Genomic DNA, 12,473 nt, shown 5'->3' on the forward strand with positions numbered 1-12,473 from the left:
AGATATATGGGCCGTGACTTTCCAAACGGCCCCTTAATACTATTGGCTCGAAGCCACCAAACCTGTTGTTGGCTTAACTAGGTCCGTACCTGCGTTACTACGGGGCAAAAAAAAAATTCCCTTATCGAGCATAAATTTTCATGCTTTGAAATATTTGTAACGTTACATAGCAATAGTCCTGTTGCACAATCTCTGAAAGAAATTAACAAACTCAAATAGAAAAAGTGGAACTAATTAAGCAAACATATACTAAATAAAGCTACTACACCGTGAATTTTTTTCATCAGGTTTATTTAATACCTGCAATTTACAAAACTTGCAATGCTATTGGCAACAGAAGCACTGCATTGTTTCTTTTGATTCTTACGGTTAGCACCATGAGTAGCATAATCCCCCCTTTTTTAGCCAATACGATTCAGTTCTCTAATGTCAGTTTTCTCTAAGAAGTAAGAAGTATGCACTATGTCAGTTTTCCATGCTTATCATGATTGGTTACTGAAGCCCAGCCCAAGTGAACTTCCACTTCCTGCTTCTCTTGATCCTTTCTCTGTCGTTTCTCTGCCGTATGTACTTCACAAACTTCACAAATCCCTTGCTTTCATCGCCCACTGTTTCCTTCTACACGTAAATTGCAAAAAGATTATTTAGCATGACAATAAGAAGCACATAGCTAACTCTGCATCAAAGATAATTTGTTAACAAATGGAGAGCTAGTTCAAAGTGAAACAAAATGGAGAGCTAGTTCAAAGTGAAATAAAATGACGAGCTAGCAGTGCAAGATTAAATCAAGAGCACAGTGAAAATTTAGAATACAGTACAACAGTTCGTACCAATCCAAACTTCCAAAAGAAATTGAAGTCATTTGCTACTGAATTACTCCTACTGAACAGCTGATGGGAGGAGGAGATCGAGAGATACACTGTCTTGAAGGCCCCTGAGCCCGCGATCTCCTCCTACCGCACAATGCACACACGAAATTGCGGAGACCAGGGAGAAAGCAATTTTTTAGACAAATTCACAACACAAGATATAATGATGAACGAGAACAGAGAGCAGCTCCCTGCTAATTGATAATGAACCCAAGCCAATGAGATGAAACGACATTAGTATTTAGCAGGCAAGAAAAGCGACAGCGGCGGACGACGCATAACACATACCTGGAGGTAGCAACCAGTTGGGAACATCGACGTTGGGGTCCTCCTCCTCCTAGCACATTGAGCCCTCTTAGCACGAACCTCTACATACACTGACCATAATAGTGCACGTTCAGTCATTTCAGAGAATCAGAACAGCAGAGAAGAAGCAGAGAATGGCATGACATGCCATTTTGCAGACCACAAGCAAGCAACGAGCTATACAGCTCAATCATTTCAGAGAATCAGAATAACAGAGAAGAAGCAGAGAATGGCATGACATGCAATTTTGCAGACCACAAGCAAGCAACGAGCTATACAGCTCGGCTGGTAATCTCAGAGTCCTCAACCTGGCCAGTAGAGAAGAATGAAATAAGACAGAGGAGAATGATCAGTAGCAGAGAATTGGCAAGTACAGAAATCATGCCTTTTGTAGTGTTAAAGTCATCATCCCATGAGAAAACCAAAAAAATTATATATAAACCTTGTTTGTTTTCGAATGAAAATTGTGCAGCTTCACAAAGCTTTCGGCAGAAGACAAAATACTTTGGTAAATATTGGTTTCTTAAAAATTTACAATACACATTCTTATAGAAAAAAAGAAACCTAGCAACATAGGTTTAGTTTGTTTACTTCAGATTCAGAGTTGCTCCAAGGCAACAGGTTGTAAATTATTGAAATTAGTAAAACAACCTGCAACCTACAATTAGCTGCAAAATAACACACAATCTGAAATGTGAGAATATTACTCAACAAAAATAAAAAAATATTAATATGCAGCAAATTAACTATTTATGTATAACCAAGAAAATATTTCGTAGAGTGCCAACAAAGACACAAAGTCCAGAACACTGCTTACACAAGAAAGTCTTCAGCACACGCTGAATGGCAGCAATGAAGAACAGTTCCTTGGTCTGTATGCACTTGATTTCCAGAAGGAACAACACTCAATGTTTTTTCCCCAAAATCTGCTATTTCTGAAAGGAAACAATTTACTGAGTTGATAGCCAGCAAGAAGCTAAATCAGACAATATAAACTGTTACGTGATATATGATTCGTTCCAAAACATCATGCTTGCGAATTATGAACGAAAGCAGGGTTTCTATCCTTCCCAAGTTGCCCTGAGATGATATCTTGACATTCCGTAATGTAAATCAAACAATCAAAATGCAGGTCTATATAAAACAAAATGCAGGTTTATACAAAACAAAGCTATGTCTCATATTTGCACAATAATATATAACACAGGGCACTGTTTTCTTAAAGTTATATAGCTCTATATGTGCAGTTCTGTTAGTGAAGCAGTTTGGAAGAAGTATTTCAGTTGGTGAAGAGTATGTGCATATACTGAAGTAGTATTTCAGTTAGTGAAGTGTATGTGCATATACTGAAGTAGTATTACAGTTGGTGAAGCAGTCTGGACTCTGGAATATGAAGTGTTTCATTTCAGACCATGCCATTCCTCTTACCCAAAAAAGTCCTGGGCACCTATCATCATAGCAAAATTACAACCTTCAAGCCTTCCCAGTCCTCCTCTTCACAAAGCATGCACCTTAAAACTGTAAAAGAATACACAAAATGAGGATTGAAGGATTGAGGTACATATTAACTGGATTAGTGGAACTTGAACCAAACATGAGGCAGTAGATTTTTTTTCTAAACTATAGTCGACTCTATATATGGTTCAGGCATCGTTCTTGATTACTAATGCCTTATAATATGTATAATACACGAACAATTTCAGGGCTCTCTGATTTTATATTTTTAACACATGCCCTAAATAAATGCCTGTGCCTTTATCTATAGTAAAATTTAGAATAGTATGTTGCACAATAGAATCACTATTTCATCAGGTGCCTTGCCAAAACAACAGTATATCACTTTTGTACACAACTATTGATTAGGCATATACTACAAAAAATCTGCTTTGGTTTTGATATCGATGCAATTATTTACAAAAAGAAGCATTTTAAAATGATGGAGACATGGAGCAGTAGGGGAAATGGTTCCATCTGAAGATTTCAAAGATAAAATGATAATGCGGAGCCTCACCATTCTGCTGGTCCGTTCCAATCCAGAGCAAATGGAAATGCCATGTGATGAGGAAAATACACCACTACCACAGGAAACCAACACATGAGGGTGGGCACATGCCACAACTCAGAATTTAGGCCTTTGTGCTCTCGTGCTTCTGAAAAGCCAAAAGCATTTGGAGCTATCAATCAAACTCACAGCCTCCCAGCTTTAGTCAAAGTAGCTAGGACCTCTGCCATTTGTACTCTAAATATCTATATTTATCTTGATACTACATTAGCATGATAAGGGGAAAGAAAAGGTGCAGGTCATGGTCACTCCTTGTGCTCAGTGGTTGCAACAATCTCTCACTCTCCTGCTAACTTATTTCTCAGCCCAGTTAGGGAGTAGCTTCTTGGGTAGGCATAGCACCAAGCTTATGCCAAGCATTCCTGGCATATTGAGATCACAAATATACATGTTAAACTAAACTGACTTTTCAAAATTAATAAGCACGTGCAGAAAGTAAAGCAAAACAAGAGTAGTATGACGCCAATATAAGAGTAGATATATCATTTCAAGTGCTTGCTGTTATTTCGAAACACAAAGCGCCAAAAGGATATCTTTCACACTGAAATATTTAAGCATCGCAGAAGAGCTATGCAGTGTGATGATCAGGAGTTCAAGACATGCTATGGATGCAGAACAAAGACACTGAATCAAAGTAAATCCATGCTCAGGTTACACAAGAGACAAAAAGACATTATGTAGTGATCTATGCAGCCCAAAAAACATATCCGCAAGCCTCCCAACTGAACCAAGAGCAAGAGCAATGTCAAGCATTCACCTGTGCAAATCCCCTTGGCGCACTTGAGCAATCACGGCCAGGGGTAGAGCTGCAAGCGCCACCAAATTAAACACTATCAAATAAAATTAAACAGTGCAGGGGCACTCGCAATTGGAAAGGGATGGGAGGTAGGAGGTGGAGCGCTTGATTGACGAGAGATCAAGAAAGGGCGTGCAGACCTTGCCGGCATGTCCGTGGATCACATAAGGCTCTGGAGATGATGCCGACAGCTGCAGCAGGAACGATGCGAACGAGGGTGCAGCGGATGGAGCTCATGGCGGCGCATCCGGCCAGCACCTCTGTGGATCTATCCTCCGCCGCGGATGCCGCGAATCCAGCCTCCTCGGGTCGATGACAGTGGGGGACACTGCCCTAGTGCCGGCGATGTGCGGGTGGACCTCATCCTCGGCACCCCTTCTCTGGCTTGGCATTGAGGTAGATGTAGAAGAGCTCGAACGATGTGAGGAGGTAGAAGAACATTTCCCGCATGAACGACGCCGGTGGCACGGCACACGGCGCAACGATGAGCGTGACGGTGCTAATGACAAACGCGGAGATGAAGGTGCCGGCAGAGAGGATCGCCGCGGCGGTGCCCTGGGGATCCCGCCAGGCCCCCCGAGCGCGGCGACGGAGGTGGAGGCGAACGCGTCGGACACGTCGATGCGGGAGGGGATGGAGCGGAGGATGCGCCGACGGTGCGATGGAGGACGCGACGGTGTGGTGATGGATCACGAACGCGGTCGGTGGGACATAAGGGGCGGTGGCGGAGGGGAAGGATGCGAGGCGAGAGGCACAGATGGATCGTAGGGCGGAGGGAGTTCCTGGGTGCGGAGGGACGTTCGAGGGTGCGCGCGGATGGGAGACCTTCTATCGCATGGTGCACAGACCTCCGATGCCGCATCTGCCGTACACGGAGGGTTCTGAATCCATGCAGCGCGGTATGATGCGGGCGGAAGGTGAAAACGCAGGGTGTGTTTGGGCGGAAGGTGAAAACACAGGGTGTGTTTAGTTGGATTGTGATTTGTTTAAAAGCTGATCTGAGCTGTACAAAAGTAGCTGTGAGAAAAGCAGAATGCCGTTTAGTTAAAGCTACCGTGAACCTGTAGGTTGTGTAAAAAATACCTGTAATGTCCCTAAAGATCTGAGGTTCTGTTCATGCAACAGCGGCTACAGGCAGTCATATTTTTTCTCAGCGATTAATAGTGTGCCATTTTCATTTCACATTCAACTATTTACAGAAAAAGTGGGAACCATAAACTGAAATGGTATGGAAAGATGCACAAAATAAATGATATGCACATTGAACTCAAGAGTACACAAGGCATACAATTAGAACATTTCAGTGCTACAATAGTTGATCCATACTTTCTCAAGTCACAACAACAAGAAATTAGAAAGAAATTGATAGGTTACATTCATAACCACAAATTAGCAAATTGAGAAAATGTCTCCGTCATGTCAACCCATAAAGCCCTGCTGCAATCCAATCACGAACTTCACTAATATCATTGTTGGCAGTAGCGGCTAACTGATCTGATGCAAGATCATTTTCATCACCAGTCCTAATAAGGTAGGTGCCATGACCAAACATGTCAGTAGCAACCATTCCAGGTTCGTTGTTGTCCAATGCAAAATTGTGTAGCGCAAAGCATGCAACAATAATCTTTGATTGCTTCTCCATAGTATATAACGGTATACCTCTTAGAATTTGCCACTTACTCTTTAGCACTCCAAAACTCCGTTTCACAACATTCCGAAGGCACGAATGATGGTAGTTAAAAATTTCATTCAAATTCTCAGAACCTTTGGCATTAAACTCCGATAAATGGTACCTGCCCTTGTGATATGGCACCATATAATCCTCACACAATGGGTAACCAGAATCTACCAAATAGTACTTTCCTACATATCAACATTGTTATACAAAGAGCAATTTAGAATGGCAGTCCCATATGTTAGTTGCTATAAACCTTACCAACAAAATAAGGTCTGGGTGAGGGAAATGCTCAACTTGGTTTAAAGCCTTCCTCAAAACAGCAGTGTCATGCACAACACCCTTCTTCCCCGTAGCGACAAATGTGAACCTCGTGCCCATGTCACAAATGGCTAAGATATTCTGGCTGGTGAACCCCTTTATTGATAAAATCATCATGTGCGTGCTCAGGGACTGACATCGGAATGTGGGTTCCATCTATAGCTCCTATGCACCCATCAAAATATGGTGAGAATTGATGCAGCCTAGGATGCACACACCTGAACAATGGATCCGTTGGCCTAATAATAGTACGTTCAAAAGAGACCACGACATCTAACACTTCACCGAACTTCCGACTCACGATGTCTAGTGACCTACAGAATCTATCTGACATTTGTCTCTGGCATTGTCTTGTGCCACATACCCATAGGAACATCCCTAAGGCCTCAACTGAATCACATTGTCGTGTGGATTTTAGCCCATGGTTGGACACTAAGATTGAATGCAACAACTGAAATGCAGATGGATGGAGATGAAAATTTTTGTAGCACTTCTTACTGTCAGCAAGGTTAATAGCAACCCATTGACGGCCAGTCAACTCCTGCAAGTGCAACGGACCATCTTGCACTCTACATCCACTTGAGGTAGACGATGCATACGCAACTAACACACCAATGGTTGCACCCATGTCCCACCAGGTACACCACTCATCTCTCAACCTTGCTGGTGAAGTGCTAGTGTTGCTTGAATTTTCAGAGCTTGACATTCCTTTCATTTTCAGACCATAACAGTGATCAATGGTCCCAACTTCTTCATTAAGCGATTTGAAAATTCTGACAGAAATATCATGGTGAAAATTCTGCTCAACTGCTGAAGAAGAAGAGCAGATAGAAAAGCTAAACATTCTCAAATTTGGTATAGTTTTGGATTTGAAATTCTAGTGGCAGAGCTAGTTTTTTATTCGAATCAAATTCTATTATCACAAATGTGCTCCTTGTTTCAGCTTTGACTTAAGTGTACAGAAACTCAAGAGACCCCATTTCAGTTAAACTATAATTGCGTACCTCTAGGATCCATTTGAGCTTGACTTGTTGACATCCACCTCATTCATTATGGAGACCTTCAAGGCTGAAAAAAATCACGCTGTCGAATACATACCTAATTATTAAGCTATTCAAGTACACATACCTAATTAAAAACAATTAGAGCAGAAGACTCAAGTGCAACGACACCAATTTATATGGATAAGTAGCATGAATAATCAGGGTCTAACACATCATAATTCACATTACAGACATGATGCCACACCATGCCATGGTCACAGTACACAGACATATATTCCCAAGTATAGGCAAAAGACATTCTAATCATGGACAAGTATTACATCCTCTTGACATTATCCCAAGTCCATCGGAGCCATGCAATTCGGTTCTCTGCAGCAGTAATGCTCCTATAAGATGCACGTCGTGCTGGCGATCTAAACAGCTTAGTTGCTATGAAGTACAACTCCGACCCATTTGGTACACCATCTTGTTCTACAAGGTGCAACATTTCCATAACCTCCTCTTCCTCACGACTGATTAGATTTCTTTCATTCATAGTCCTTTGAATCATGCTCTCATATATGCGCTCAACATAGTACTCCATACTCTTACTTCTCTTGGGTGGTGGGCTATCAACAACATGCTCCTTTGCTGACCTTTGTGACACATGACCCACACTAGATCGTCCAACATTGTCCTCCAACCAGGCAACATTTTCATCCGCCATTGGGTCAAGGTTGCCTTCACTTCACAACTTGGTGTTCTATCTCCAATTCCACCAACACACAACATTGGACCGCCTTCAGTGTCCATTGTCCCGAAAAGAGTGGTTAACTCATCATAGAATGGAAATGCCTTGCCACGGAAATGTTTGTTTGCCTCATTCTCCTATAAGTCATAAATAGGAAATATGTAAGCATGACGGCAATCCTAGGTGACCTCATTGAAAGCAGAAGATAAATGATATGAAACAATAATTATTAGAATGAAAAGTAGTTACCTCAATTCGGGCTATCCAGCATTCATCATCGCAATCGATGGTGCAGGTACTGTTGTTCCACTGGTACCACTCTTGTCCTTCAGTTTTCTCCAATCCTTGTATTGCTTCTTAAAGGCATTAAATTTGTTTTGAAGCTGTTTGCAGGAATATTTCCTGCCCGTCTGTTGTTTAAAATTTGTATACAGGTTATGCCAACCTAGCTTAGTTAGGCCCTTTTTGTTGTAGTTGAGCTTATTCTTCTCATCAATGCAGAGGTCTAGGAATATTTTTGTTGTGTTATCATCCCAGTTGGCACGGCCTGCATCCATCTGTGTGCAAGTTTGAATTATATGCCTTCCTAACTACAAGGTTTGTATGCCACACACGCAGTAGCAAAGACAACATGCAATATAGGAATCACCATTTATGAGAATGTGCACAAATGAGGTGGAACTGATGCTTGCCTCGTTGTGCTTGTGTCTTGTAGGAGTTGTACGCAGCTCATAGCGACGGGCTTCGGGTGGAGACCATGTTGATGTAGAGGAGTGTGCCAGTGCTGCTGCCTTTGTTAGGTACCCCAATGTAAGTTTCCATTTTTTTTTTCCAGAAATCAACTCAACCGATTAGAGTCAATAATTCATGTGTGCACACTTTTGTACTAGACACAATGGGAATGGGAAGGGTGGGAGTGTACCTTCTGTCGAAGCTTCAATTCAAATTGCTGCTATTCTTGGTGAGCAGATCAGTAGACGGACTAGCTTAAAAGCTGAAAAAGTAATGAATGTGCTTAATCATACAACATGCAGCGACTATATATCTTTGCAAACGATACTAGAAACAAGCATAGAAATATAAAAATAAATGGTAAGAAGGCTTAATTTGTTGTGCTCACAATAAATCCTTTCTTCACGAGAATTGTCTATCAGTGAAGCACGTTTGCATAGACAATCATGCTGGCACAATTTTAGAGAATACTGTCAAATCTACATCCTTGGGCTTCCATATCATTAATATATTCTGAACCTGGACAATAACACATGCCATGCTAGGAGAAGTGTGGACACGAACTTGGGTGGAGAGTTGGTATTGAAACTTTGCAAGCCATTCAAGAACAACCTGTCTGTTGTTCAGAGAAAGACCGCAGAATAAATCAACATTTTCAGTTTGTTCTTTAAACTAAATCAACATTTTCAATTTATTTTTTAAACTAAATCAACACTTTCAGTTAACCGAATCATTTGTACTAAAATTAAACATGTCTAACACGAGGAATAAGGATGGAACCATCTATCAAGAGGGAAACTATGAGATCGTAAGATGCAAAATGGCCAAATGAAGGTACCAATTCAGCAACGCCGGGGAGCCCCTCGCGCCAGTGGATCTAGGCGCGATTTCCAGCCCTTGTGTCGGCAGCTCTGTGGGCGGACGGGTGATCACGGCGAGCCCCTGTCCCCTAGCGGCACAACGACGGCGGGCCCCTGTCCCCTAGCGCCACGACGTCGGGCAGCACATGGCGGCAGTGCATCTAGGGGCGATGTCATGCCCTTGCCCCAGCAGATCTGTGGGCGAGCGACGACGGCGGGCTAGCTGGCGGCGGGGGAGGGGTCGGGTGGAGGCAGGGTGGGCGGTGGCGGATCCGTGGGCAGGCGATGACGGCAGAGCTGGGTGGGGCGGCGACAGTAGGGTGGAGGGCGGTGGCGGCAGGCTAGCTGGCGGCGGGGGAGGGGCCGGGCGAAGGCGCGGTGGGCGGTGGCGGATCCGTGGGCGGGCGACGATAGCGGAGCTGGGTGGGACGGTGACGACGGGCTAGCTGGTGGCGGGGGAGGGTCAGGTGAAGGCGGGATGGGTGGCAGCGGATCCGTGGGTGGGCGACGACGGCGGAGCTAGGTAGGGGCGACGATAGCGGGGCGGCGGGCGGCGGCGGCGGGCTGGTTGGCGGCGGGGGAGGGGTCGGGCGGAGGTGGGGTGGGCGGCGGTGCTAGGCGGAGTGCGAGGCATCGGTGGGAGGCAATGGGAGATGGGGAAAAGGCGACGACCTAAGAAAATAAGCACAGCTGTTCGGCGGGCTGCTGGGCTATTGCTGTTTGGGCCGTAGCCGAACGGCTGGGCTGTACAGCAACAGCTGCAGCCCGCCAGAAAATCTCAAGTGAACAGGCCGATAGTTAAAGACACTCGACTGATCAAGAATTAACACAGTAAACAAGTACGGTCCCATACAGGTCCCTGCGGCAGCCTCTCGTAGGCGACGTTGCTGAGCGACGCGGCCACGGCGACGACGGGCCCCACGGCAATGAGCGCGCCGGCCACACTACCACCGATGATCTGGCCATGGTCCCCGGCTAGGAACGCGGCGAGGCTGGTGGTGCCCGGCGGCGCCGGGATCCCGCGAGGGAGAGTATCTCAAACCTGCAGTGGAGCTCTTCACGGCGAGGGCAGTCGCCGGCCAAATACTCTGCATCCACCCCAGCAATTCCAAATCACCACCACGCACACCTCCTCCACCTTCCCAGCTACCACCCAGAGCCACCCAAAGTGTAGGCCATGCGCTAAGTCGCCAGAATCGGGCGGATTCCCGGCTGCTATTGTCGTCAGCCACCAAACACCTCCGCCGACCAAAATCCTCAAAGCTCCTCCCACCATTTTCAAATCAACAAAGAAAAGAGCCTCTCCAGCTATTCTCCCCTCGCTAATTTCCCCCCAAATCTCAAGCAACAAAACTAGCACAAATTGATCAAAATTAATGTTATTGTATGTCGACTTCTTTTCCCCCAAAATCTCACGCAACAGAACTAGCACAAGCTGCAGCGGCTGGAGCTGAAAGGTAGCTTCCCCCAAGCCGCACTGCCCGAAGCTGCTAGTCAGCCCCGCTCGCGCCGCTTAGGGACAAGCAGCGGGCTGCCAGTACGAAGAGCTTCATCCACATGCTCCGCTCGGTGCCCGGACCCACCGAGGCCCTGGAGGTCTTCACGGTGGCGGCGCGGCAGCCCACGGCGGTCCACATCACGGAGTACTACAACTACATGCTGGTGCTGATGCGCGGGGTGCGGCCGTCGGGCAGCGAGTGGCGGGGCTCCAGGGGTGGCGGCTGGGGGCGGCGGGCCGCCTGGGGCAGCAGGAGGAGGCGCACGGTTGGCTTTGCGGGAGGAGACGGAGAAGAATAGAACGGAGAGGAACGAACCGGTATTCATAACCAGTGGCAGGTGGATAATTTTTTACCCCAAAAGCACTTGAAAGTAGGGGGCAAGGTGCTTTTAATTTTGTACTAGAGCAAAAGTAGCTTTTGGGCAAAAGCACATGTAGTTTTTAGACCTTTTGGTTAGCTTTTGACTTTTGGAAAAACAAAAGCAGGTTGAAAAGCTTAACCAAAGGCACCTTTAATCTCGGTTTTGGGTTTTCTTTACTGTATGTATGTAGAGATAGAGATAGAGATAGAGATAGGGAAGAGAAGAGATGTTTTGTACCTACCGTCGTCGGTCGAGCACTTTGGTATGATGTTCAAGAGCTTCGTAGAAATTTTATTTCTATTTCTTTTGATCATGTAAATCGGGAGGCAATTTGGCAGCTCATCATGTGCGGCACACTAGCCTCTTCTAGTAACGTTTCATGCTTTCCGGATGAGATACGTTCCTCTAGCTTGGTGGAAGTAAAGTAACCATCAAGATTGTACTCCTAGTTGTTCCGAGTAACTTGTGAATGCCCAAAACCACAAGAAATCCATTCGTGCTGACACTCCACGGCGGATTAACCACGGTGGCGGATCTTCACGTAGGAAACGCCGGTGCTGAGAGGAGGGCCACATCGCGCAGTGTGTGTGCCTTGGCCGTCTCGCAGGTCAACCACAAAGAGACGCGAAATTTGCGGCTACCCGTACCAGTATCCCCATTGATTTAAGCGCTGGATTCAATGCAGGGTGTGCCCCCCGTTCACTACTGGTGCTCTACCCGGCTGCTTTCAGTTTCAGGAGATACCTGCCACCTGTGTTGCTGTGCATGTTGCTTCCAGTAATTCTCAGTCTTTGGCCCATGGCATCGCGTCAAACAGAAGGCAATAGAGCGACGGACGACACACGCAATCCGCCACAACGCCATCTCGCACGAAGATCCATTTTCAGAGCCTCTGAAGACGCGTGCGAATGCGAAGTGGTGAAGAAACGACACGGGCGATGGTGTTGGAAGGCATAATCAATCGCCGGAGCGTGCTCCAGATCCGGAGGACCAGCGCCGAGGGTCTCTGATTAATGGGAGCCCTGTCGTGCTCGTCTGCTCGAGCTCGTGGATGCCCCTCCGACAGGACGAACCTCTCGATCGTCGTCATCCCAGCAATCCGATCGTGCACCTGGACCAAACCCTCGGCGCCACGCACTAGGGCGGGGTCAAACCGCTGCGCGTGGGCCCGCCCAAACCGAATCCACCACACCACTGGCAGCGGGGCCCACGGCCGCCAGGTGTCGAGGCGGGCGCTGCGGTCCGGAGCGCCGTCCGC

At 46.1% G+C, this 12,473-nt stretch overlaps 1 long non-coding RNA gene across 5 annotated transcripts; it reads right to left on the bottom strand.

Annotated features, from left to right (window-relative positions):
• Positions 1-247: 247 nt before the first annotated feature.
• LOC101756147 lies at positions 248-4,838 on the bottom strand. 5 transcript variants are annotated; one of them, XR_002676278.1, is made up of 7 exons: positions 4,174-4,838; positions 3,995-4,043; positions 3,187-3,599; positions 2,604-2,693; positions 1,415-2,110; positions 1,158-1,246; positions 248-618 (listed from the first exon to the last, which is right to left on the bottom strand). It is a non-coding gene; the product is annotated as an uncharacterized LOC101756147 (long non-coding RNA). The 5 variants fall into 5 exon arrangements; XR_001163267.2 differs by having other exon boundaries at positions 1,993-2,110; positions 4,174-4,836; XR_001163265.2 differs by having other exon boundaries at positions 1,158-1,483; positions 1,993-2,110; positions 4,174-4,836.
• Between the last annotated feature and the right edge of the window lie 7,635 nt (positions 4,839-12,473).

Source organism: Setaria italica, chromosome II (assembly GCF_000263155.2).
Source record: "Setaria italica strain Yugu1 chromosome II, Setaria_italica_v2.0, whole genome shotgun sequence".
Lineage (NCBI taxonomy): Eukaryota > Viridiplantae > Streptophyta > Magnoliopsida > Poales > Poaceae > Setaria > Setaria italica.